This window comes from Brienomyrus brachyistius, chromosome 12, assembly GCF_023856365.1.
Source record: "Brienomyrus brachyistius isolate T26 chromosome 12, BBRACH_0.4, whole genome shotgun sequence".
Lineage (NCBI taxonomy): Eukaryota > Metazoa > Chordata > Actinopteri > Osteoglossiformes > Mormyridae > Brienomyrus > Brienomyrus brachyistius.
This window is the reverse complement of record NC_064544.1, coordinates 14,491,188-14,518,125: the sequence shown is the minus strand read 5'-3', so window position 1 is coordinate 14,518,125 and position 26,938 is coordinate 14,491,188. Positions and strand designations below refer to the sequence as shown.

The 26,938-nt window shown below is 41.8% G+C and overlaps 1 protein-coding gene across 1 annotated transcript in view; it reads right to left on the bottom strand.

Moving 5' to 3' along the window:
- si:dkey-237h12.3 (teneurin-3) overlaps positions 1-26,938 on the bottom strand; it is a 332,826-nt gene that overhangs the window by 149,451 nt on the left and 156,437 nt on the right.

Below are 26,938 nucleotides of genomic sequence, written 5' to 3'. Positions count from 1 at the left end.
AAAAAACATCAACAGAAAGAACTTCTCTTTTCAAATATTAATTCTGTGAAAAGTAACGTTATAGTATGTAGTACTCATTTACTCATTTTAAGGAGTAGCCAGTGTGCATTACAAACATTCCTTGGACATTACACAAAGCATTAACGGGAAGGAAAAAGTGGGGCGATTTAGCAGGACACATGATATTTAACAGAAATGAAAAAAGGCAGATAGCCTTCTCACCACTTTTTTAATGGCAGGCAAGAAAGAAAAAAAAAGATTTAGATGGCTGTACCGCAGTCGGAATTCAGGTAAAGGTGATTTCATTCAGGCCGTTTGAGAGGTAAATCTACGTTAATGGGTTGCAGAGGGAAACGGTAATTCATACTTTGCAGCCCAAACCCCCGTCACGCCCTTGAATTCCACACATTTTTTTGTTTCTCCCCCTTTAAAAAAAAAAAAAAAACCTCAGAGCCCCTCTCCGCACAGCACCTTTGTGTCACTGTATGACCAACTAACATCGCAGAAAGGAGAGGATGTACAGAACGATAACCAGAGGGACCTGCTGCTAAACATTTCCAGGTGCTGCTTATGACTGGAGAATGAACAGGGGTACCGATAACAGACTAGATATGGCAAAAAAAAAAAACATTAAATCGAAAGCACCACAACACAACACCTCTGTCGCAATACTACCCAAGTACAAGGGCGATATTATGCTACATTTTCATCCCGGATTCATCTTTTATGTCATGAACTGAATAATGTGTAGAAACTAAACTGAACTAAGCTTATATTATGCAAATGTAATGTCCTAATGATGGTAATAGCTATGATGTGGAATAGCTTTGAATTTTTTATGTTGTTTTATGAAAACACACTAAATATAAAGTACATGATACAACAATAACTAATAAGAAATGTATATATTTGTCACAAATAAATGAAACGACCCCAAACAGATAAGCAAAGTTTGTTTTACCCTGGCTGATGCCAGATAAGAGAGAGACATCTTAGTCTCTTCTACATACACCTCCTGCTTTCATCACACATGTTTCATGCAGTGTTTTATTAGGTTACAGCTCATTGCGTTAGGGGATTTTGACCGTTGCTCCATGGAGAATTTCTTCAGTTCTAGCAGATTTCTCCGTTGTTTTTCTGAGCTGCTTTCCAGAGTTCAAACCAAAAACATTTGGATTGAGGTTTTACAGTGGGTGCGATGCTTCTCTCAGCATGTGCCTCGCATTTGCTGTGACAAACGTAATACTCATGAACATGCCTGTAAAGCTCCATCTTCCTTTCATCTGACCTCAAGACACAGTCCCGGTTGTCACTGAGATGCAATCTGATAAATCCATCCGTTTCTTCTAGTGGTGCCTTCATAAATGATTTGCCCCATAACTATGTCCTGAGCAAGACATTTATGCAGCTCACATCAAATAGTTTTTGAGACATCATTTTTGAGGACACCTGACATGGCGATCATATTTTTAAAGTGTGTTTGGCTTTTCTCACTGCTGATCCTCTTCCACGTGCGACCCTGACCTCCTCAATTGCCACTAAAATGGAAACAATCTTTTTACACCTGTCACCTGTCTTGTATAAATCAAAGACCATTCATCCATTCCTCCATGTTTTTTTTTTCTAATTATGTTTCTGAAGAATTCTCTTCAACAAAATCTTTACTGATACCACTAGACCCAAAGATAACTTACGGAACACTCTAGGTGCTGTGAAAATATAGCGAAAAAAGAATTGATACCAATTCATTATTAACAAAGAACCACTTGTGTACTTCAGATTTTGAACACCACAGTACTGCATGGAATATATAAAACAAGCAGTTTACTGAAGCTGAAACTGAACTTTTTTCTGCATAGCATGAAGATGGAGACAGAGAGAAATCGAGGCTTTATGTAACTAAACAAATGAAATGGCAGAGAACGTAAATAAATGCTGCTATTACCTTTACAAGGTTGTCAAGAAGAGCGTGCTTCATTCTGACAGCAGAATTAACTGACTAACACAACTGAAAGCTTACTTTTAACTCTTAGACAATTACTGCATTTGCCACTACTGATTACGATATCTTTTACTTTACTGAGATACAGAAACTGATTTACAATTAGGATGTTGGTTCCAACATTTATAATAATTATGTTATACTTATTGTGTCTGTAATCTCTGTTAGGCAAAAGCATTTGCTAAATCAAATACAAAATGTTTTGTATTTAGATATGTTTTTTCTTCTACATATAGACATTGTCCCATATATTAAAAATATATATTTTTATATAATTGCATTTAAAATTAAAATACACATTACATATACAAAATACATGTAAACAAGCCAGCAAATCCACCAGGATTAGACTGCATGTTATCCATTGTTGAGGAAAATGCATCAATAAAATGTATTGATTTGTGCCTGTCACTGCAAATGTTTACAATGGTCAGCAACAAATGTTGTTTTGCACAAATAACTTACTGAAATAATTTTATAACTAGCTATGTGCCTGTGGTTAAAATGGTTGTTTAACATGCATTACCTACAGGGACATCTTGAGGAAGATGACAGAAATGCAGTCTGTCGAGTTTGATCAGTGGCACATGGTAAGCAATATAATCCATTAATTAATTCATGTTTTCCTAAGATTTTCTCATAAGCATCATATCCGGCTTTCAGCGTGAATAAAACATCCTTAAAACAAATATCATAAGTCAATGGAAGCAGATAAATGGCTCTTCTCAGCTTGTGTCTTGTATTTCACCATTTAAAAAAAAGAGCTTGATTCGTTCTTTGGCTGTCCTAAAATGGCAACAATGCCTATTGTGAGAATATGTATTATCAAACAGATGGTTATTTGCTAAGAAATGAAAAATTCAATAAAAATACATCTAACGTCGACATGACATTAATGCTGACATTTGTGATAGGTGCATAAACACCAACCGCCCCTTTTTGCATGTCATTTCATTGCCCACGACAGCCGCCAAACAGCAGCTAACGCTAATGTGCTCGTTCATTTCCTATATAGTTTCTCCCAAGCTAAAACATGCAATCTGGGCGCGGAGAGTTTGCCCCCCCCCCCCCTTCCTGAAATAGCGCTGGCCACTCCTGGAGCCAGTCACCCGGAAAACATATTAAAAGCAAGCAGAGCAGAAGCGTCAGAGGCTGTGTGTCCGGATCCATTCGAGGAAGAGAGACAGAAAAGTTACACTTGGTGGGTGGTGCTCTGGGTGACCTGCGGCTGTGGCACACAGTTACCCGGGATGATTACTCCCACTGTCTGGTTAAACGGCAGGTCACCAAGAACACCCTCCCATGCCCCCCCCCCCCCCCCCCTTTCAGGACGACAACTGTCAAGGGAACTCAAAATCACCTATGTCAGAAGCAATCTCTTTTATTTTTTTATTTATCAATACCCCTAAACCTTTAATCTTTATTTACAGCTAAAACACAATTGTTTACAATTTATATACTTGAAAAAAAATTGCACTTGATGACCTCTGTAAACATTCATTGAGTTTTTTTTATCCTTTTGCAAATTTTTTTGCTTAATATGTTCAACTTATAAGAACAATTTTAGTCCTGCAATTTTCAACAATTTTAGTCCTGCAATTTTACCTGCCATTATTCTTTGTATATATTTGAAGTCCATTGTTTGTTTCCTAAAAAAACTAAACAATGACACTCATTTTAAGTAGAGAAAAACTTTTTTTCCCCCACACCGATAGTTCGAGTGAATTCATTATTGTACCACCAAAATAAAAATCTTCATTCATAACGCTCATTAATCAATAGCTATACAAGGGAGAGGGGAAGCTGTAATCAAAATGGACGATGTCTGCTGTCGGCAGACACATTAACCAAAATCAACAGGGTGACTCCAACCATTCAAAGACAAAAAGAAAAAAAAAATCTCTCTTTCAAGCTCATTTCCAGTGACCCACATTCTTCATGTAACGTAATGGTGCATTTTGTTGAAGCGCATCCCACTTGAGAATTACCTGCTGAAACTGCAGATCTTCCGCACCGCGATTCTTTCGTAATTAGATTTCAGAAGATAGGTGCTAAATATGAGCTTGAAGGCCATCGGACCACACGGCCCGCAAATAAAAGACAGCCGGGGGAGGCGTCGACTTTAAGACTGTGACGCACAGTGCGCCGTCCCCCTCCGTCGTGGTGGGATTCGGCCTCTCGCGGCTCGGGGAAGAGATCGGCGGAGGTGAAATTGCGTCGCGGCCTGAACATGTCCGAGGCAGCGCCGCCACCACCTTCAACAACAGCAAGCTTTCACTCTCCTGAATAATTCACCACACCGGTCCCCTCTGTTATTCTGTGTTGTAGGCGCAGGGAGAAAAGAGGCAAGGGTATCTTTTTTTCATTACCCGATGCCTCTCCCTCCTTGCTCGCAGACTCAAATGAATGCTGCCCCCATTGTCTCGTACACGTTTTCCTGGCCCAATGGAACACCGGGCCCCGGTACCCCATAGTGAAAAGCACAGCTACATTCGGTGGCAGAAGGAATCTGACCTTTTCAATTTCTTTATTCAAATCCATTTGTGGAGATTGTGCCTCTTATTTTGTTAAAGGAAAGTCAAAATAACGATGAGGATCATTAGACGCCTGAGCAGAACTGTGTTCAGTCAAACTTCGTTCAGGCTTGAAGATGCACTCAAGCAAGGGTATATTCGTTTATGGTTCTTTAGAAACTGCTGTGAGTGAAACAACTGACAAATGTCGATACAGATGAATGTCAATACAGTCAATTAACAAGTGCAGTTGCTTCTGGGAGGTTTTTGTATGTGAATGTATGATTTTTAAGTTTCAAAGGCATTCATTATTTCATTGATTAGTCTTTAAAGATATTTGAATGCATTATGTTCCACCAGAAAGAACGCAGATCATATAGACTAATAAGGAATACTACTTTTATTTTTGATACAAAGGAGGTAAAGTCTCGCAAATTTTTGCTCATACACAAGAAAACTTGCACACACACTCAGACATATCAGGTATTATTGAGCTGGAGCCAGAAAATAATCATGCAATTCTTTTCATAGAAAACACAACAATAAGTTCTGCCAGAAATCAAATAAAAAGACATGAGACACAGAAACCAGAAGACAATCCCTCCAGTGAGCAGGAAGCACAACAAGCCTGTTTCCAGCATCCATTGCTCTAACTTTCCCTCTGAATTGAGGCTGAAACGTTGTCTACGCCAGCTAAGCACTGTGCTGTAAATTCATTGCTCTCGCATTTGCGAAGTGCCACAATTTCAGCCTTGATTACGGCTACCCATGTTACGTGTATCAGTATAAGGTGTTTATATCTTGCCCCATTTGCTTGAAATAAAGGAAAATGCATTAAACAACCGATGACAAAGATCACTGGGCGACACAAATTATCTGAGTGTGCAGAGAGGAACCTTTATTAATTGGCAGAACGGACACAAGATGGGACAAATATGAGAGCTAGAAGCTATTCTGCTGTAGAAATTAAATGTCCTGGGCACTCCCACACTGCAACTGAGACCCCAGTGGCTACAGTGACACCCCAGTGTCCCTCTCACCCTCCAGCTACGCTGAACTGGAAACCCCAGTCGGTTCATCACATTCAACCAGCCCCTAATAAATTGCGATGGCCCTCTAATTCAGTGTTTCCCAATCCAGTCCTTGGGGACCCACAGACGGTCCACGTTTTCGGTCCTACCGGGCACTAGGAGGTAGCAAAAATGTGATCTGTCTGGCAGGGAGCTAGGAGGGAGTAAAAACATGGACCAACTGAGTCCCCAAAGACAGGATTGGGAAATACTGCTCTAATTTATCGGCCGTAACCAGAGCCGCGGTCGGCAGCTAGGCTAATTTCCTGCAGACTTAGTCGGGAAACACACCAGCTAATATAAGACTCCCCGCTGTTCAAACGCCATACTGGCAGACGGACATCACAACGACATGGAGGCCCCTCACAGCTAATTTGCTCCATTTAAAATTTTTCTATTACTCTCCAGCATCCATTTGAGGGAAGCAAAATACAATCCATCATACAAGCTCTATTTAATTAGCAGACCATGTTGTGACTTTTGATGCATAACGTCGTTTAATATGGAAAACAGGTTGGTGGGCTCCACAGATCGCTCACCAGCTCACATATGAAGACTTCATAAGGAGACACTGACTGCTCACTCATGTGCTTCACATGGCCCTAGTGAAGCAGCAGTAGGACTCACGGCTTTCGTCTCACCTCAACCTTGACTTGCGTGATCCCCTAGTCTACCATATGGTCAGTAACACTCCCAAAATAGACTTTAAATATCCACAAAACAAAAATCCACATCCCTGCTGATCCACACCCCAATCTGCTCTATCAACCATCAATATCTTTAGTCAAAGGAAAGAAGTAGTTTAATGATATTCCTCACGGCGAGACAACAAACGCCATGAATTAGTGGCAGAGCTGGAGAAGTTACACACAAAAGTAATCCATTACAGAGGTGGAGAGTTCAGGTCCAGAAAGTACTAATGATTTCTTTCAACCAACCAGTTAAGTATAAAGAGTCACAGTCACAGAGTACTCAACTGGTTGGTTGAAACAAAATCTTGGTCTGGATTTGTACTTTCTGGACCTGAAATTTCCACCAGGTAGGGACTAGTTAGAGTCCTATAAGAGACTGGTGACGAGGAGCATCAGACAGGCATGTAGGAAACGACTTCAGCCAGATTTTTCAATTACCTATACAGATGATAAACGAATACAAAGAGTCCAGCTTTCCAAACTTCCAAATGTCCAACTTTTCTGCCACTGGTATAAGCTATATGCTAAGACTACATACTACATTCAGTGAAGGAGCAGAGGAGGTTTGCAGCAAACTGAGAAAACCTACCTTAGAGACACTTTTTTTACCCACAGAAGACATGACAGAAGACGGCAGCACACAAACACTCGCACTACTTTCTGCTCTATTTGTTGTTAGCATTCCCTGGGCTGTCGGGCAGTCAGGTGACCTTGTACTTCCTGAAGTTTATTCCTCTTATATCAAACTATGGAGCGTTGGTTTGTTTGCGGCATTTCCTCTATTATGACAAATAAACAAATCTTGAATCTTGTGGCTCTTATTCACTATTCACTTGTTTAATTTGTTGTTAAGCAAACCATGTTGGGAAAGGACCTATATGGAAATGAACAATTGAAAATGAATTGTTATTAATGTTGCAGCAAAGAGCCAAAACCAAAACATTAATGCAATTTACTTTCTTCTGCTTGAGACCATTATTCAAGGAAACTATGCACTTCCAAGCACTTAGCAATCCTTTTCCATCATTCTTCCTGTGGAGATCATGTAACAAAGAATGACATGTCACATGACACGTATACATATGTCACATGACATTAAACTGAAGAAGGTGTGAAAAGGTCCTTTCTTGATCAGGTCTACTCTGGTGCCAGCTTGACGGCTATGGATAGCCGAGGATGTGAGGAAGTGAGACCTTGTGGACAATAACCGTGGGTGAACGTAAAGTTGTACAAAGTCACAAAAAACGAGAAAACAGCTTATATGAACTACAATCTAGTTTGTTTTAGAATTACTATTTTTGTGTATATATTTTTCATGATTTCCCCTGCATTTGCTAAAAAGAAAAACCATGTCCTATAAACTCAAGGATCAGCTTTCCAGCAGGTGGCCCAACAATTTTTACCGTAGCTGTTTGAAAGCATCAAAATATGTGGAGGCAATATATTGTATATTTGAAAAATGCATTTATGCACTATAAAAGGTGTATACATAAGTATACACAAACGGATCAATAAAATACAAAATCGTATTAGACTGCATGGAGGTGGAAATTACGTGAAATTGCTACCACATAAAGGATACAATTATCCTTCTAAGTCGATTACTGGAAAAATCATTCAGCTGATATTTTCATAAGGAAATAAACTTGTCCAGGACTAGATATTAAAATACTAGACTGGACTAGATTTTCAGCATTACTTACAATAATATGCACTCTTACCTGTGCAGATAGACGTACTGGAAGATACAGAAGCTTTGCAAGAAGGTGAAATTTTGACAGAAATCAAATTAATAAAACATATTAGTGTTATGTAAGTCAACCGCTCCAAGCATAACTCCATATAGCAACTGATAAACAAATCGACATTAATCCTTGCTCAGATTTGGTTCAGGGATACAGTCAAGACATACTTCCTTGCCAATTTGGGGACTGATACAATGGATGGCAATAAAAGTATGTTGGAGGAAATGGAAGGGGTTTGTGTGTGACATTTTAACAGGTTGGAAGGGGGCGGACGGACTGAGGTTTGTGAGACGTTCAGGAGTAAAAACAAATGGGTAAAAATAAAAGACTGCACAAAATGCTCTCCCGACTACCACACATTGTACAATTAACGGCAATATTATTAACAGAGACGCCTCATTGCAGTGTTTTTATATTTCCAGACTTACAGTGATGGTAAATGTGCAGTGAGCCGTTTCAGTGCTTATTATACTGTCTATCATAACAATGAAAATTAACCGTTAGAGCAATGACCACGTAATTAATTCGTTAAACCACCTGTTTTAAGGTATTATTTCAAATTCTCCTGATACTGTTTTATTCTTTTTAATTCTTAAAACAAATGGTCTGTGTTACATTTTCTGGAAATGAAAAAGCAACCTCTTTATTAAAGCACCTTGAAAAGATTCTTTTATTTTTTTTTTTTAAATCAGAATTGCATCACCATGGGAACGTCTGAGAAAGTGGCTGCCTGCTACAAGTGAAAAATCAGAGCCAAACTGTAGCTTCTCTCTAGCATGGTTTCTTCCTGCTGTAACCTGCCCAGCGTAAGCTGCCCTGGATTGAATGTCCTTACTGTCTGTGCCACTGACTATCAGAAACCAGGCAAAAACACACGGAATTAAATTTGTTTGACTCCTGCCTAACACTTTCCCAGTTTAACTAACACTGGCAATTTCTCTGTGAAATCAAGATCGCTAGAGCAGGACCTCAATTCTGTGCTAAGAGGCAAACAAAAGGAGGTGATGAAAAGTAACCTCAAAATAAAGCAATCATGAATTTGTTCTTAACATCTTGTCAACAAACGAGTGTTTTTGTGCTACATTTCTGAAATGATAGTACTTTCCTTTCATAACACAGAGGCCTATACATATCAAATCAGTTTAAATGATGTTGCTGATTGCGAGTATTCTACTGTAGGAGATTTCAATTTCTGGTTGAAAAAAATTCAGCAGAGAGACCAGAGGAGATAAAACCGTGCAACTCACAGAAAAAAAATATTCAGTTACAGAACCATTTTCCACAATGCTAAAATTCATAGCTTTTCAATTTATGAAATTTATGCAAAACTGATTAATCATTGCCTATGTAGACAGGCCACATATGTGCATATACACATACATTTAACTTTTAATACTGACTCTCTCTCTCTCTCTATATATATATATATATATAGTTTCTTAAATACCTTCACTCAAGAATTAGATTAGTACTTCTTTCCAGTGCTAGAGATGCAGTTTCACTTAATGATGACAATCCTATAGCTCTTGGAAAAACATTTCAATTAGAGGCTAATATGAAAAAAGAGTTTTCTTTCTTTCAAAATAATAGCACAGTCTATTCAGTCACACCCTTGAGGAGCGCTCTGCGGCCTGCAAAAGGCTGGAGTTGTCTTTCACTGATGTAGCTACTGCCATTAGATACTGAGTATTTATTTATGGATAACAGGTATGGGCAGCTCCAGCCCTCATCCAGGAACTCACAAACACACAGTTCTCGACCTGCAAGATTTTCTTTTCAGTGAGGATTTCTGCTGAACCAAAAATTGTTTTTTAAAACAGTCCACAGTGTAATGCTAGCTACAAGTCACAGTGCTTCCATTTTTGCATTGTTATTCGCCACTTATTAGCTGTAATAATAAAGGTTAAGAATTGAACTACAGTACAGTTGACACCAGGAGAGATGATTTGTTGTGAAGAGACGTGATTAAAATCTGATTCCACATGAACGGCCCCTGAATGATGTTTTAATAACTAGGGCGGCTGAGATCAGGGATATTCCTTTGTGAAGCCCGGATTCCTTGTTATTACAGAAATTTGACGGAACGTGACGACACAGGCAGTTTGATCCTTAAGCAGCCTTGCATTTTAATGTTTACTTTGCACTCCCACACAACGCGAAGTACCCGACCTCAGATAGTACATTACCGTTATTCAAATAGCTTGTGGCAACATTAACCTGCGAACGGCACCTTGCCTGTTGTCTCCAACAGAGATGCCTTTCCGGATGATTTAGAGCACTTAACAAATCTAACGAGAATCAGGTGAGAAGCACTGCCTCTTCATTTCAGCTGCATTACAGTTTTCATTATACATCCTACTTTTCCATTTGAAATTAATAGTTAAATAGTCCAAACTATTTTAAGGGCTAAACAGAGCAAATTATTCCATGTTCTGTGTGTTTTTGGATAGATTTACTGCAACATAATACTACAGCACGTTACAGGAGCCTGAAATACTTTAGCCAATGGATGGATGGATGGATGGATGGATGAAGGCATCCATCATCCACAGCCGCATATTCCTTAAGGATATATCTGCCATTTCTGATTTTTCATCATTGATAAGAGGATCTGTTATTAACCTGTTTGTATGTTAAAGTTTTCACTAGACAGAAGCAGATGCGGCAACAATCAGAAATTTTCTGCGTCACATCGTTCATAACGTTCTTCTGCCTGCGTGAACCCAAGATAATCTTACTTCCCTCTTCCAGACACTCGGTCTCGTTAAGGACAAACACACAGCGAAACAAACGTACATTTACCTCACATCAGATCCTTGTCTCATGAAAAAGAATATGTCCGAATTATTGTTCTGTACGAAAAGCAAGGAATGACATGGTAAGAATTAATTTCAGCTGGAGGCTTGCCGTTTTCTTGGTGTCAGCAAGTGTGAGGGAAATGTAGGTCACGATAATATGCAATTTGAATAAAGAGAGGTCAACGTCTTTATTAAAAAAACATAAAACTCCTCCGATGCTAATCTGATGCATTTTCTGCTAGTAGCTAAACTAAATAAAAAATCCCCCTCCCTGTCCCCAAAAATGAGGGTGTGCATACTGGCCCCGATACTCGATAACGTGGGACACTTTGTGTGCGCGTCGACGCTCTTGCCCTTTTGGGCTCGTCAGCCAGTTCCCTCTCCCTTCTCCCTCACCACCCCAAGGCCCTGCGAGAACAAAGCGGCAAGCGTTCGAGACAAGTGCAGCCTGGAGTCCCCCTGGCGACCCGGGTGCCCAGCAGAGACCCCGGCGAGAGCCGGCCACATTAAAGGGGCGTTGCAGATTGCGGACCCCTCGATACCTCGGTACCCCCGCCGGAGCCCCAGCTTTGGGGCTGAGGGGGTGATGTCACTTCGATTATTTAGGCGAATCATCAAACGCCCGTATCTCTGCGCATAGCTTCGTCTCTCCTGCGCAGCCCCTCCTACCGCCGCCCATTTCTCGCTGTGCTGGGCGGGAAGACAATAGCCCTAGCCAAAATGGATGCTCCGTCTATGATGGCTGATACGGTCCCTTTGAAAGGCCCTCGCGAAAAGGGCCATTGTTTTACTCACTCGATGCCGCTGCTTGGCCCAGTCCCCCCCCGTGTCTGGCCGCCCCGCAGGTGGCCGTCCCGTTTGAACGGCGCATTGTTCGGCCCGGATTGGATACGTATAATCGTGCGCGCTTGGTGCGGCCCGGGGAAGCTTTCAAGAGCGCATTAACGCGAGGCCCACGGGAGAACAGAATGCAAAGCTTTGGGCTGCAGAGGTAGGTCCCTGGGCGTACCTAAGCTCCCGGGGCCTGGTTAGCGGGCAGCCAGCCTGTGCCTAATCGCAAGCCCAGCAGGGGAGGAAGTGAGTGTCTGAGCATGTGACACTCCCAGCGAGGAAACCAAACACACTGCGGGGGGGGGGGGGGGGGAATAGAGGGTGCTAGTGATGCCGCTGGAAGAAAGGAATAGATAAATAAATAGAACAAAACAGCTGCGCATGCAACTTTTTGCTGCAACCCATTTAAAGCACTTGCAGACTCATTTAAGGTCGCTAACAGGCGAGACACAGAGCCTCGACGATGCGGCTCCACTTTACTCCACACGGGTCATGTTTCTAGCTTCTCTGAAAACGGCTCGTTCTCAGCCTGGAAGGTCCAACGGCTGGCGCTGGTGCCCGTCCACACGAAGCTGTGCCAGGCTACTCCATGACAGATGGTTAGAGTCGAAGTGGAGAAAAAAATGGCCGCCGGCTCATTTGCATACCCAGGTATGGAGCCGTGCATTCTTGATTTCCTCATTTGTTACCACTGCAAAGAAGACTGATCTCGTCTCTGTTTTTTATTCTCTCATCCCTTTGGGCTTGACTCCCCCCCCCCCCCCCCCCCCCCCCGAGTTATATGAAATTCTTATTAATGGCTTCATCCTAATCGCAGTGAGTAAATGTAATCAAGTTAATGGGAATGCTTTCATATTCAATGTTAGCTTTGGATTTAAGGATGGACAGTATCTATTTCTTCCTAAGTTTCCTAGTATGAGCCACAAACTACCTGCTTACCTTTGTACATGCGTGTGTGTGCGTGTTAAGACTGAGAGCTACACAGTCTTACATAAGCTCCGTTACAGAGAGAGAGAGACACTTTCCTTATAACACTTTTAAGGTAAATTGGGTGTGAACTGCAGTGTTTCCTCAGTATTTCCTCTTTCCTCCCCTGACAGCAGGAAGCATTAATATGAAAATATGCTGAAATGTCAACAAGTACTTTCTAAAGGCACAGAAATCATCTGCATCTACTAATAGCTATATAAGCTCATTGTTTTTCATTTAATTATAAAATTCAAAATTAATACAATATTATGTGATCTAATCCAAAGTAATTACACATGATTATCCTTACAAAACACATTAAATGATATTAAGCAAATTAAAGACGGTGACTTTTGTCAATAAAAATTGGGAAGCTCAATCCACACCCATCTAAAAGTGTCTATAGTCATATAAAGTTTTAAAGGGTCACCGAGTCATTTAAAGACACATCTGAACCGAATAAATAAAAAAAATGAGTGAAATCCAGGCAGGCACGCCACTCTGATAAGGACCATCTGCCTCCTGCCCTGTCATGGCATGTTCTCTGCTACCCACACCTTTCATCTGGAAGCACCTAAGGCTGCTCCAGGGTGGCTGGAAGATGCCAGAAATGGGAAACTAACATATGCAGTGAGAGGCCATTTAGAACAGTTACGGGAAAAATATCAGCATCTCACCTAGATGTCTGATGAACGTTCCTGTGCTTGCGTTTCCTCAACACGAGAATAAAGGTCACAGGTCACATTCGGGTAAATAACCCCCAATAGGTGAGACAGCATGTTCGGGAAAGTATGTTGGGAAGTTGCCAATATAAAAATAAATATAACCGGATTGAAACAAAATCCCTAAGAAGCAAACTAATAAATAACAGAAATGAAAGGGCACTGCATTATGGTTAATTGCCCATTGTTATCTGATGAATTGGCATTATGAAAAAAATTCAGTTTTGTGCTGAGTGGCATAAATTCCTCAAACAATTACTTTAGAAAGTGGCAACATGCAAACACAGTGTAACAATACATCACAAAAAGTGTTTATTTTATGAAAATAAATCCAAAAATTTCAGCTACCATAATTATATATTTTTTATACTGCAATACATAAATGCTTTACATGCAAGTGAGGTGTGTGTGTGTCAATTTTTTTACTGTATAGAAATTATAGAATTTGAAATATATATAAACTATAATTTAGGTAGTAGCCAAAAACAGCCATATTATACAAACACATTTTTGGTAATCATATTCCTACACGTATCTATCATTACCTTTATTTGGGATATGGTTCTAGTCACCAACGTATCCTGTCAAATAAGACTGGTCCGAACAAAACCCTTGAGATTTTTTCGGTTGGTCTCTAGCAGAGTAAATAAATCACCGTGGCACCAAGTAAATACCGTAGTTAGCTATCCCTCCCAGGTGTAGATGTTTACATAGGTTAGTAATGACAGACTAATCTATTTCGCAAAAACAATCTGAAACTCCGTGAGCACAGACAAGCTGCAGCACACTGATTTTCTGAGGGTCGGTCTTACAGCCCAGGCTGTTTCAAGCTTGCTTGTATATAAAGACACAGTAATGAAGAACAGACGGGGAGAGCTGGATGGGACCCATCAGGGTTAGAACAAAGAGCAGAACTAGCTCAACGATTTATTGAAACACAGTGAAATAAATCAACTTTCCAAGGAGTATGTTTCAGAGCGGTCAGTTCTGACACTCAGATATGTGGGTTTTTCTCGAGAGCTCCAATGATTTCAAGAGTTTCCAGTTTTTTTTTCAGCTACAGGCGCCTGTGGTCCAAAAAAAAATAAAAAAAATTAAAAAGCCAACTGGTTCTGCTATCAAATCATCTGCCAAGTAAAAACATCTTGAGCTGAAACTCATGTGTCATTTAGGAGTTGATACCGCCACAGGCTGCGATCCTCGACCTGCTGCACGCCGTGATTGCACGGCTGGTAATTGAACGTTACGCTGCAATCACACTTGTTACACGTGTGTTACATTATAATGCAGTTCGGTGCTGCAAGAAAGGTCCAGAAGATCTCACCACGAAAGAGGCATAATCAAGGCAAATTGGCAACAATCTGTTTCAAAGGGAATTAAATATAATCTTGTCTAATTATCAAGCTTCTTTTGAAATAAAATACTGTGGGGAAAGCAGCTGAATCCATGTGCGGAATTATCAGATTTCGCTCCCTCTGCTCGCACACCTGCACCGGCTTTTTTTGCTTAATATGCGACTCTCCCGGGTCAAGCAGATTAACAAGGAAAAAAAGTACTTTTGTGGACATACACATGTAGTCCTGTGGAAGTCCAGCTGTAGCCTTATCGGCGTCCAAATGCATGCTTGCGGAACGTCAAGTCTATTCTTGTGAACTGTAATCTTGCGGTTGCCATTTCAATATCTGACTTTCCACCACCATAAGTGACAGTTCCAAGTCATTCTTCCTTCATCTCTGCTATTCAAACCCCTTTCCACCCCAGTCTGTGTCTCTTCTTCTTCCAGCTCTAATCGAAGAATCAATCACAATGTACAGCAAATAATTGTTCCACCCTAGACGCAAAAAAATAAAATCCGCTTTGGACGATTTATGTACACCGCAGCAGTGCACTTTATGAACTGTGCGTCACCGGCAAATCTTTTCCTAGTGAGAGTTGGCCAATCAGTGTCCAACAAGGGCATCTGTTCGAACAAAGGGGGACACAGCCAGGCAACTACTGGAACAAGAGTCGAGACTGTGCTCTGCGCTGTCAGTTAAATCTCCGAAAAGCTGAGGATGAAACATTCCCCAAGTACGGCCTGGCAATTTTCCACTAGTACTTTATTATCTTTCAGATGCTGTCAGCCTTCGTTACAGGAAGCTATGCTGTTTGCAACCTGAAATCACGCAATCTGAACAAATACAGAGCCATTCTGTATTTCTGATTGGGGTAACAGCTCATTTTAAGTAATTCAGTGTTATTCGACACTTCAGCATCACCTTGTACACACTTTGGCTGTAGATTGGCGGAAGGTAATTATATAGAGAAGAGCAAACAAAGAAAGAATTACACCTCAGGATATTTCAACACTTCTTCAGTCTATGTCCATGTTAATTATTTTTATAACCTCTGTATTTAATGTGCCTCATTTGGGAGACTGGCAGGACCAAATTTACCGACAACATTCTGTGAAATCGGACAGATTTTATAGGAAACATTTGTATAAAATGCACTAAGTGTGTGCTATCCAGCACAGAATGCTTGCAAAAGTTTTAAACTGAGAATTTAATTACCTGAAATGCTAATTGATAAGTCACAGACATTAAGGCATCCCACGAACTTGAAACATACTATCATGCGAGACCTTCGACGCTGCCAAACTTTAAAATATAGAAAAATAAATAAAAGATTATAACAACAATCGACAACAGCGATAGCAACAACAAAAGCCTCTTTGTTTGAAAGACTTTCCAGCCTGAAGGACACAGTAGCACCACACAGCACTTGTTATGTTTTTCAGGAGTACAAAAACCAAGTATTGTTCCCGTTTGGTGGAGTTTAGACAAATGTCAATGATGGCTGTGTTCAGGGAACATCTGACCAGAGCAGGCAACCAATTTATTATCACAGAACTTGAGGGAGGGGGGTGGTGGCCACACAAGGTTACATTCCATTTCACCCTTGGAACCCACAGTTACCCTCAGTATTTATTGACACAGCCTTCCAGCTGTAGGGCTTCTCAAATGAGAAACATACTGAGGCTTAGTGCGGCAACTGGGTAGGCTGAGCCGCAGAAGTCACACGGCCTGCCATTTACCATTGTTTTACCTCGGTACTTGAACCGATACTGCAAGCGTTTCCACCACCATAAGTAACAGTTGCTTATCATTGAGTTCTTACTCATAGCTGAGATATACAAGGTACAGGTGTTTATCTGCTACAGTGAGCACCTAGATAATTAAAACTCAATTACTGGCATAAGGAGAAAGAATAGGTTGTACTTTTATGGACAGAGCGGCCTGATAAGGTAAGCAGGCGTGTTCGATCTTTGACAGATAAGCCATTAATATGTTCAGAATTCTTAATATCAAGTTAAGCTCAGGGGGCGGCATGGTGGTGCAGTGGTTAGCACTGTTGCCTCACACCTCTGGGACCCGGGTTCGAGTCTCCGCCTGGGTCACATGTGTGCGGAGTTTGCATGTTCTCCCCATGTCGTCGTGGGGTTTCCTCTGGGTACTCCGGTTTCCCCCCACAGTCCAAAAACCTGCTGAGGCTAATTGGACTTGCTAAATTGCTCGTAGGAATGTGTGTGTGAGTGTGCCCTGCGATGGGCTGGCCCCCCATCCTGGGTTGTTCTCTGCCTCGTGCCCGTTGCTTCTGGGATAGGCTCCGGACCCCCCGTGACCACAGTAGGATAAGCGGTTTGGAAAATGGATGGATGGATGGATGGATGGAAGTTAAGCTCACCAAAACGTAGACATTTACTGTTTTTATACTAAAATAATATCATAATATATACACTTGCTATTAGGTACTGTATACCATATTTATACAAAAGGATCTCTAATTCTGCAGGACGACCTGTTATCGCAGAATCACACGAAGCTGGGAGGTTGCAGGAAACCTCCCAGCAGACGGATCAACCCCCCTCCAAGATGCCAGAAAAATGTTTTTAGCATCACTACAGAAGCGTAGGTGGCACAGCTATCATGCTCATCCGCAGCCTAATCCATGTATCAGAAACAGTGCATTCAGCTTCACATGTTTAACATTAGAAACCCCAAGTCGTTGATTCCACACTCCTCAGAAGACAGGCACCTCTTGGACATTATATGACAGATGTAAATTTTGACGATGCAAGGCTTTTCCCCTGAGCTGCGGTTTTCACAGCTCCACCGATACTTAGCACCTGTATGCCGAAATAAAGGACTTTATGCTCAAAGCTCTAAAACCATTAACACCTCAAATCCAGAAGTGCCAAGCACAGCATTCTCACCTTCTTATATACTGCTCGAAAATGCAACCCTCTAAAACTCCAGCCTTAACAATTGGGTTCTCTATATTATAATTAATCACATTTATGGTTAATTCCCACACAATTATAAGAGACTTAAGACCCAAAAAGTGTTCAGCTTGAGAGACACTATATAGAAAATTATACCTTGTACAACCCCCTCCCACAAATTTAATGATATTTTCTCACTGAATAAATGCAACTTGGCAGCATTCCAAATCTTTGTCACAGGAAAAAGAGAACGAGTGGCGAAATGTTTGAATCAAACTCATCTGCCAGGGTTCAGAGGGTAACCTGCAAGATGCACACAACCAAGAGAATGATTTAACTAGTTCCACTACACAGAAAAATGTGAAATAAAATAGCACTTGGAAATTACAAAGCGGTCGCTAGTCAAGGATCACAAGCTTCTTTGTTAACTAAAGTACATCCATTCTAATTCCAACCACTTAACCAGCACAGGGTCATGGACGGATGGCGAGGGGCCGGAGCCTATTGCAGGCCGCACAGGGTCATGGACGGGTGGGGAGGGGCCGGAGCCTATTGCAGGCCGCACAGGGTCATGGACGGGTGGGGAGGGGGCGGAGCCGATGGCAGGCAGCACAGGGTCATGGACGGGTGGGGAGGGGGCGGAGCCTATTGCAGGCCGCACAGGGTCATGGACGGGTGGGGAGGGGCCGGAGCCTATTGCAGGCCGCACAGGGTCATGGACGGGTGGGGAGGGGCCGGAGCCTATTGCAGGCCGCACAGGGTCGTGGACGGGTGGGGAGGGGCCGGAGCCTATTGCAGGCCGCACAGGGTCATGGACGGGTGGAGAGGGGCCGGAGCCGATGGCAGGCCGCACAGGGTCATGGACGGGTGGGGAGGGGCCGGAGCCGATGGCAGGCCGCACAGGGTCGTGGACGGGTGGGGAGGGGCCGGAGCCTATTGCAGGCAGCACAGGGTCATGGACGGGTGGGGAGGGGCCGGAGTCGATGGCAGGCCGCACAGGGTCATGGACGGGTGGCGAGGGGCCGGAGCCGATGGCAGGCCGCACAGGGTCATGGACGGGTGGCGAGGGGCCGGAGCCGATGGCAGGCCGCACAGGGTCATGGACGGGTGGCGAGGGGCCGGAGCCCATCACAGGCTGCACAGGGCACAAGTCAGGGGAACACCCAGGATGGGTCGCCAGTCTATCACAGGTTACACACACTCACAATGTCGGTATTTTAGAGTAGTGTTTCCTAATCTTGTCCTCAGGGACACGCAGGCAGTCCATGTTTGTGTGGACTGTCTGGCAAGGAGCTGGGAGGGAGCAAAAATGTGGACCATCTGTGGCAGGGAAACACTGTTATAGAGATATCAAATCAAATCATCTACCTGCATGTCCTTGGCACAACACTGGAAGAACCTGCAAACTCCACAGACACAAAGAAGAGGATTCAAGCCACAAATTCTGGAGGTTAAAAGCAACAGTGTTACCCACTGAGCCAAAAGTACCTTCATATAAACATCAGAGAATTTCGATTTACTTCTCAAGTGTCTGCTGCATGTTCACTATAGACACACCAACAAAAGCAAGTTAGAGTAACTGAAGTTGTTCCATGTCTGAGAAGATGTATATAAAAGCATTGTGGCCTGATTTCTAAGCCAGATTAGGATCAACTGAACAAGCAATGCACAGCTCCCGTCAAGGAAATTTGCTATTGTCAGGCTATGGTGACAGAGTGCCTTGATTCTGTCAAGATAAGCTTCCAGAGCATTCTCCCAGTGAATCTTAAGGGAGCGTTTAGCAAATGTTTATTACTGCTAGTAATAAACTGTTTGGAACAAGACTGAGAAAAATTCTAGGCCAGGAAGAATGTAAAGGGATGAGTCCTGAGCACAGACTGTGACCTCGCAGAAGCTATCGATAGTCCAAAATCACGTTTTTAAAATAATTCTTAAAATGACTTTGCTGCGTCAGCTTTGTATAAAGGATGGGCACACAGAACCTAACAGGAGGAAACACTTAGGAACATACTTAGATGACCTTTTTCCAGAACATAAATCATGTTTTTTTGATAATGCAAAATAGTGCACGTTATAATGATTACATTACTAAACTCTAATTTAAGAATTATATGATACCTGGCATGCGACTAAAAACAATTGAGTCAGAGCCTTTATTGTACAGGTGAAAACACATTAAAAGGAGTTTTTATAATAATCTACAGAAAGTGTTTCCCAATCTGGTCCTCGGAAACCCACAGGAAATCCATGGTAGGGAGAGCTTGGAGAGAGCAAAATTGTGGACTGGCTGGCAGGGAGCTCGGAGGGAGCAAATATGTGAATCGACTATGGGTCCCCGAGGACCGGATTGGGAAACACTGGTCTAAGAGAAATGAAGCCTGTCATCTGCGTCAAGAAATCTTCTGATTTACAATGTTCCTCACGCCAACTTCTGCAATATGGAAATACAAGTTAGCATCTTATCAGCATTTCAGTAAAAAAAATAGGCAGTAATAATGCTGCACCACAAGTCATGTTTGACAAGTTTCTACACAAAACAAAGCATTCATAGCAGGCACTAAATCCATGTTCGGAAGGATAGTGGACAGGGTTTTAAAAACGACTTCATCTGAAAGACATTACCCTGTCAATGAAACATTAAGATGGAAGCAAATGTAGAACATCTAAATAACTGATCACAATATCTGCAAGAGGCAAAATGGCTTTTTTTTAGAAAGGCAAACCAATCACTCGTTCATGAGTTAAACTGCAATTAACAAACAAACATAAATCTCGCAAAATAATACAAAATTTAGAGATTTCAAAAGCAAACATTTTTTTTCCTTTTGTTCAACTAAAAATGTTCAATTTTGTTTTCAATTGGTGGTGTTATTTTGTACTTTTCCACACCATTCATTACCGTCTAATTAAAAACAATCTCTCCCTTATACAGAGTTGTAAATAATTCCACTAACAAGTGGAGGATGAAGAAATCTATATTAATCGCAAGACTTAAGTGCAAACTATTTTACAACACTACAGCAATTCACAACATTATTAGGCCCCCGCAATAAAGTTTTATGGACGTTCCTAATTGATTGTTTAACGTGTATTTGATACTTGGACGGTATTGAGTCCTCTAAGCCCCCCCCCTCAGGGTCCGCATCTCTGGCCTCCACGCGTGACTCAACAGATTGTCCAAAGTTCATACTGCCTTTGAGGTTTCAGAGGGGCCAACGTGATTTGCTAACATCTACCCCACCCGAAGTTCAATTTGCATGGGCTATATCTATTGAGTGTGCACCATGAATCCAGCACATTTTAAATCACTTCCTCCTTTGTCTAAATCTCTGCAGTCACTTGCAAAAAAAAAGAGGCTCCCACAAAGCGTAGCTGGTCCTCAGCAAGCCCCAGTCATTACCCTTAGCTTGAGCATTCTGATTGAAAAGATGACCTCTATTTTTCTTGTGGCATTGTTACGTTTATCTGGGACACAGACAATCAACTACACATCATGAAGAGCACTAAGAGAAAGTTATTCACAAATTAGTCTTTCAACAGCACAGTACTTTTAATTTAAACTCTTTGAATTGCACATTTATAGTTTAACAAAGGCCCCTGATTGCGGACAATTCGCTGAATGACTCAAGAAATAATTATCTGCCCCAGCAACCACAGAGACAATAAAGGAAGCATTAACTTACACATTTTTTTTTCTGGAGACGGGTGTATTTTTCTTTTAGGATCTAGAAAGTTTAAGTTCTGATGACCGGAGACTGCATTAAGCCATCTGACAGATGTCCAACATGAATGTAATATGTAGCGGCTTACATTTCAATTTTGGAAGCGGGGCGGGTTTCCCTGTCTTTAATAAACAGGGCGGCATCCAGAAATCGGTGGGTGGGGAGGGGTGGCACTAGCCATTACAAGTCTATAGAAGTGCTCCTTAAAGACACCTTTCACACACATTAATGCAGTTAACCTGAACAACTGCTTTATCTGGATATTAAATTACATTAGCGGGGGGGGGTATTCCATGAGGCAGGATTTCTCAGTAGCTGGCTTAACTTAACCTGAAAGTAAAGATTGTCCAACAGAAATGCCACTCACCTACTCTCTTATTGGACCATCATGGCTTCTAGTGCAAGTTAATCCAGGTAGCTGAGAAATTCTGCTCCATGGAACACCCCCCTAGTGTTACATTTGTTAGTTTCTGATAGTCCAGGTCTACTACAGTTAAGGACCAGAATGGTCCAACCCTTGGAAAAAAAGGGGACAAAAAATGAAATTTATATTCTGAGCCATAGAATTACCTCATCTTTGGCATATGAACACAGGTTTAAGCGAAGCCTGAAATGTTACAGATTCCAGAAAAATAGACATGCAGGCTAAGTTTAAAATATTCTGCTCTATGAACATTTTTGTAAAATAAAAAAAAAAACCCTTTCCCCCCTTTTTTATTCAATATAAAATAGTGCAGATGTCTGTTATTTAAGTGCGATTAAAAATCTGAAAAAAGAACCTCGGCGTTGTTTCGCAAAACACTCGAACAATAATGTAACTTGAAGTGAAAGTGATACACAGGAGTGCCAGTAATTATTACATCAGTTTTGCTGCTTGGAGACAGCTGCTTGGTAACGTGTGCAATGTTTGCCACCATGTTGCCATTGAAGGTTCCATGTACATCTTTTACTCCGGATCGGTTGTTTAGTCTTTCAAAACCGGGCAATGAAAACATGCCGGTAGAATGTCAACATTCCTTTTGGACAAGTATTCAGTCAGCGGACCAGCAGGTGGTAATGAGCCAGTCACAGCCTCACTGGACAGCCCACTGAGCATCTCCGACCAGGATAGAATCCAGTGACTAGTGCAAATGGTGATCAGGCTCATTACTGATTCTCAGGCCTGGCGTTCCTAATACCAAATGAGACTCTTCCCCATAAAATAGTCACACCCACCTACCACATCCTAATAAATGCTAACTTTTGATTTGGTAATCTTTATACGTGGTCCATTTATAGACATTCCATAGTCATGACGTAAGCGATTGAATGTTTGTTCTTCATTGTATCTAATGGAGAAGCTGCTCTGCAGTTTCGGTTTTCACAGTAATATGGCAATGAAAGGCTTCTTATTCTAACAATATTGCCCCTCCATACAGTCAATTACACATAATAAAATAACAAGGAAGATCTCACACTTTTATTAAAATCACCACCACCAATAAAAATAACAATGTAAATATACGATATTTTAACACACATCCATCTGATCTCTTTAGCCGTGCCAATGATAAGACTTTTTAAGCAGGACCCCTCATTCACTGAGCTAATATGAAAGCTACTCAAAAGCAGTAACAGCGTTGTATTTACCCCCCCCGGCTGCTTCACGTGCCCATCACTCATCGTGCCTATAAATCGCTGCCCCCCCACACCTGACTTTGACTTTCGTCAATCTACGGAAAAGCGCAATTTGGAACAATCTGCGGTAAATTCGTCAGCAGCTCACACCTGTTCCGGCAGCTGGAAGGACGAGCGGAGCCCAGATTAAAGCCAACCGCTGGGAGAGACCGCTGAGTGACTGTGTCAAGATGCTGCGATTTGCCCTCGATCAAATGCGCTAACCTGGTAGCTCTAAACGCTGAACTTTGTGATGCACCAAATAAAACTTTCCTGCAAAAGAATCAATAAGTGTGCAGGGTGTATTAAAAAAAAAAAAGTGAGGTTCGCAGACTTTGTATCGTCCAGGGAAATTACTTGAAAGGAAGATGTTTTCCTACCTTGATTTCCCTTACCTGTAACTGAGGATTTAGTAACGGCAGACACTATCAGAACAAAATCTGATAACGTAAGCATCAGCATCTTAGGAAATAAGTTTCTGAAACGCTATTTAATGATTGGACATTAGCACAAAAATACAATAAAAATAACACTGATATCTTATTATTCGGCATGAGGGCTTTGCCAGTTATTCTGATTTCATTGTCAAAGGAAGAAGCTTCAATCTTAAAAGCCCTGTATAAACATAAAGCACAGCACAACAAAAAGTATTATCCATTATTACCTAGGCTTGGGGCCATTCCGGAATGCATTTGTCAATTCTAATCCAAATCAGGAAATGGAACTGGAGTTGGAATTTAAATCTCCCTGAAAATCAAATTCAATTTCAAATTCTGTTCCCCATAGTTTTTTTTTTTTCCTAATCCCAGTTCCATTTCCTGATTCGCACTGGAATTGATTAATGCCTTCCAGAATGGCCCCCAACCCTGTTACCTATCTGTTTATCCTTTCCATAGTCAGATGTGGGAAAACTGATATTATATATAAAATTTATCCTTCCATCTATTTTCCAACCGTTTAACAGGGACACAAGGGGGCCTACAGCCAGGGTGGAGTACAACCTGGACACGATGCCAGTCCATTGCAGGGCACAGACATGCACGCCCTTATAACAATCACACACTACAGGCAAAACAGAGACTCTAATTAGCCTGACTACACATTCCCGGTCCAATCATAACAGCAGCAAAAGCTGGTGAATATACCAAGCAGTTAAGGTTAAATTGATGGTGCTGATCTTGTTTCACACGCACAGAATTTTAATAATTTCTATATACATTACCACTGCCCACTCATATCAGTAGGGAAAAACACAGACACTTAAATGTTAAATAAATAAATAAAACCGGTGACACCATCTATTAAAATGTTTTCACAGAAGCACGGTTCACTACAAATCACAGTTCCCCTCCAGCTGAGGTGTAATGAAATGGTATTATGGCAATGGGCAGTGCTACAGAAAAGCTGACCCCAGCCTGGGGAGCTTGTTAGAAGGAAGAGAGAGGGAGCTTTGCAGACAATTACAGACACCTGGCTTTGTAGGGACTGCCAGGGGAATATGCGAGTAGGGGGCCGAACAGGACTCGGAAAACTAAAGTAGGCTTAGAGCAGGCGCCTACCATGAAATGTGTGTTCTCAGAAGCCGGACAGCTAACAAAACCGGCTGCTAATTTTGGTTTAGATCATATTCTGAGATGCATTTATAGGAGAATTTCATACTCATACCTGTCTTACCTCCTGCAATCTGCTGCTGAGACAGTCAGAGCCAAAATTGCGAAAACCAGCCTCGACAATAAACCCTGCTTCGTAATATCTCAGGTTATCCACTGAGGTTGACGGTATGAATGTTAAACACCTTCCTGTGAATATAACTCGGCATTACACAAGACAAGACATCAACACGTACTCAAAACCCAAACAACAAACTACTTAACAAGCCTCTTACTCGTGTGTCTGCTCTCTTGCTCAATGACGAAAGATAAAACCTTTGTTTTCCCCCTCTTGGGCAAAGGCCGTTAGTGGGACCATTTCCAACAAATCTGTCAGATCTGAGAGTGATGGAAATCTCACCTAAACACATGAGGAAGGCGGTTTCTATGGAAGGAAAATATATATATACACATCCCAGCAGAAATTAGATTTCCGTTTCAGGTGAAAGAAAATCATCGCGTTCCTATGGCATTTTTTTTTTTACTCTCGAAGTAGACTAGACTGCGAGAACCTTGCGTTTAAGCATGTCCCCATAAAGTAGTTCACGGTCCACAGGTTTAGTTTCAAAAATATGCGCTAACTTTCAATCATTTACTCAATCATGTCTGAAAACAAATACTGCGGCATACCAGGGCAAAAAAGTCATTCTTTCTAGCCAAGGAGAACTTATAGACATAAACCAAAAACTCTAGGGAGGTACAAAAACAGCCTATGACCTACATCAAATGTTTCCTTCTTGAGAAAGGGGCAGGAAAAAGAAGTTACCAGCAGTAAGTAGCTCAAATTGAATTTCTGACTTTTCAAACTCTGATATTTTGGAATATAATGCAGCAGAGAGTTTTTTTTTCTTGAGGTTAGTGAGGCAGTTTTACGACATTAATATTTTTGTAAACATGGTCCAACTCCAAACAGGCAACTGCTGTGACAGTAGTAGTGTAAGGGCACCATTTGGTTCTTGCTATGATGTGCTAAAATTCGAGCTCTATAACTCTTGTGCCGCGAGCTCGTTTATTTTTTTATTTTGGATGATCTGTCCGAGAACTTTTCTAGCAACAAGCTGATCGCCATAGCTGATCACGCCAGTGCAGCGGGATGTCTCGTTAAAAAGCTCACGATACCCTCGTGTGAAATGGACAAAGAGGGAGCACCTTTGGAACTGTTGTCAAGACAGGACAAAAGAGACACCCCAGAGGGAGAGCTGAAAGGGCCAAAGGGGGAAAAAGGAATCGGGTTTCAAGCAGAACTGATGTCCAGGACAATAAAACGTACAGTAGATGGAACAGAGGGAATGGGGCTGATCTGAGACCACAGTCCCTGCTGGCTTGTATCCCTCTGTGTCACACGCTAAGAAAATGAGCAGAACTGAGGGTGAATACCCAGAGACTGCTGCGCTCTTCAGCCTGTGCTGGGCCAAAAGGAGGCAGATATGGAGGGTAACGACTCCGTCCTTGCCAGACATTACTGGCTGCCACCAGCTGGGCAAGAGAACATTTATGACGAGAGACAAACACGAAAGAATGCTTCGCTGACCCTGGGGGAGCAGAATACCATTGTCAACAAATTTCTGACAGATCATGAGATATTCCATGCTTCATGCAGAGCTTTGGAATCATGCGCAGCAAGTTTCAGTCACAGACAGTACTTCACAGGTGTGACAAGTCACAACTACAAGTATATTCACCTGGTGCATGCATAAAATACCTTGAAAACACAGAAATGTCAGACAGCTGGGGGTAATATCTCAGTGATTTAGCCTCGCCAGGACTGTGTTACCATGATGGATTCCTAAATATAGAGGGATCTTCAACAGCATGTAGCAAGATGCCTGCCGTGTTTTTGATATGGGATTCTGGGAAAAAAATATCAGACGGGGGATTCAGCTCGCGAGATGATGCGGGGTATGACAGTATATGTTGTCTTAATAAGCCCAACATCAACATAAATAAACTGTGCTCATAACATATAGCCACAAACAAATATTTGTAATGAACTGGTTACTTAGCAACTCTGTCTAGTCTGAGTGAAGCTCTTTGGAAAGTCTTTGCATGCCTTGAAAACGACTGCATTTATTACACATATAACTCAAACAGAATTGTGTGCGCTACGCAATTCTCTCAATAAGTCCTAGTTTATTGAGTGTTCAAAATATTCCAATACCTTCCTCCATTTCTTAGGAGGGGACAAAATGTCATTGACCCATACCAAGTCAATTATATGAGGAAGATAAGCTAGTCTCCACAAAAGGTGAGGATTCTGGAAATTAAGAGACATAAAACACCGCAAGCTAGCTGGAAGACTTGGGAC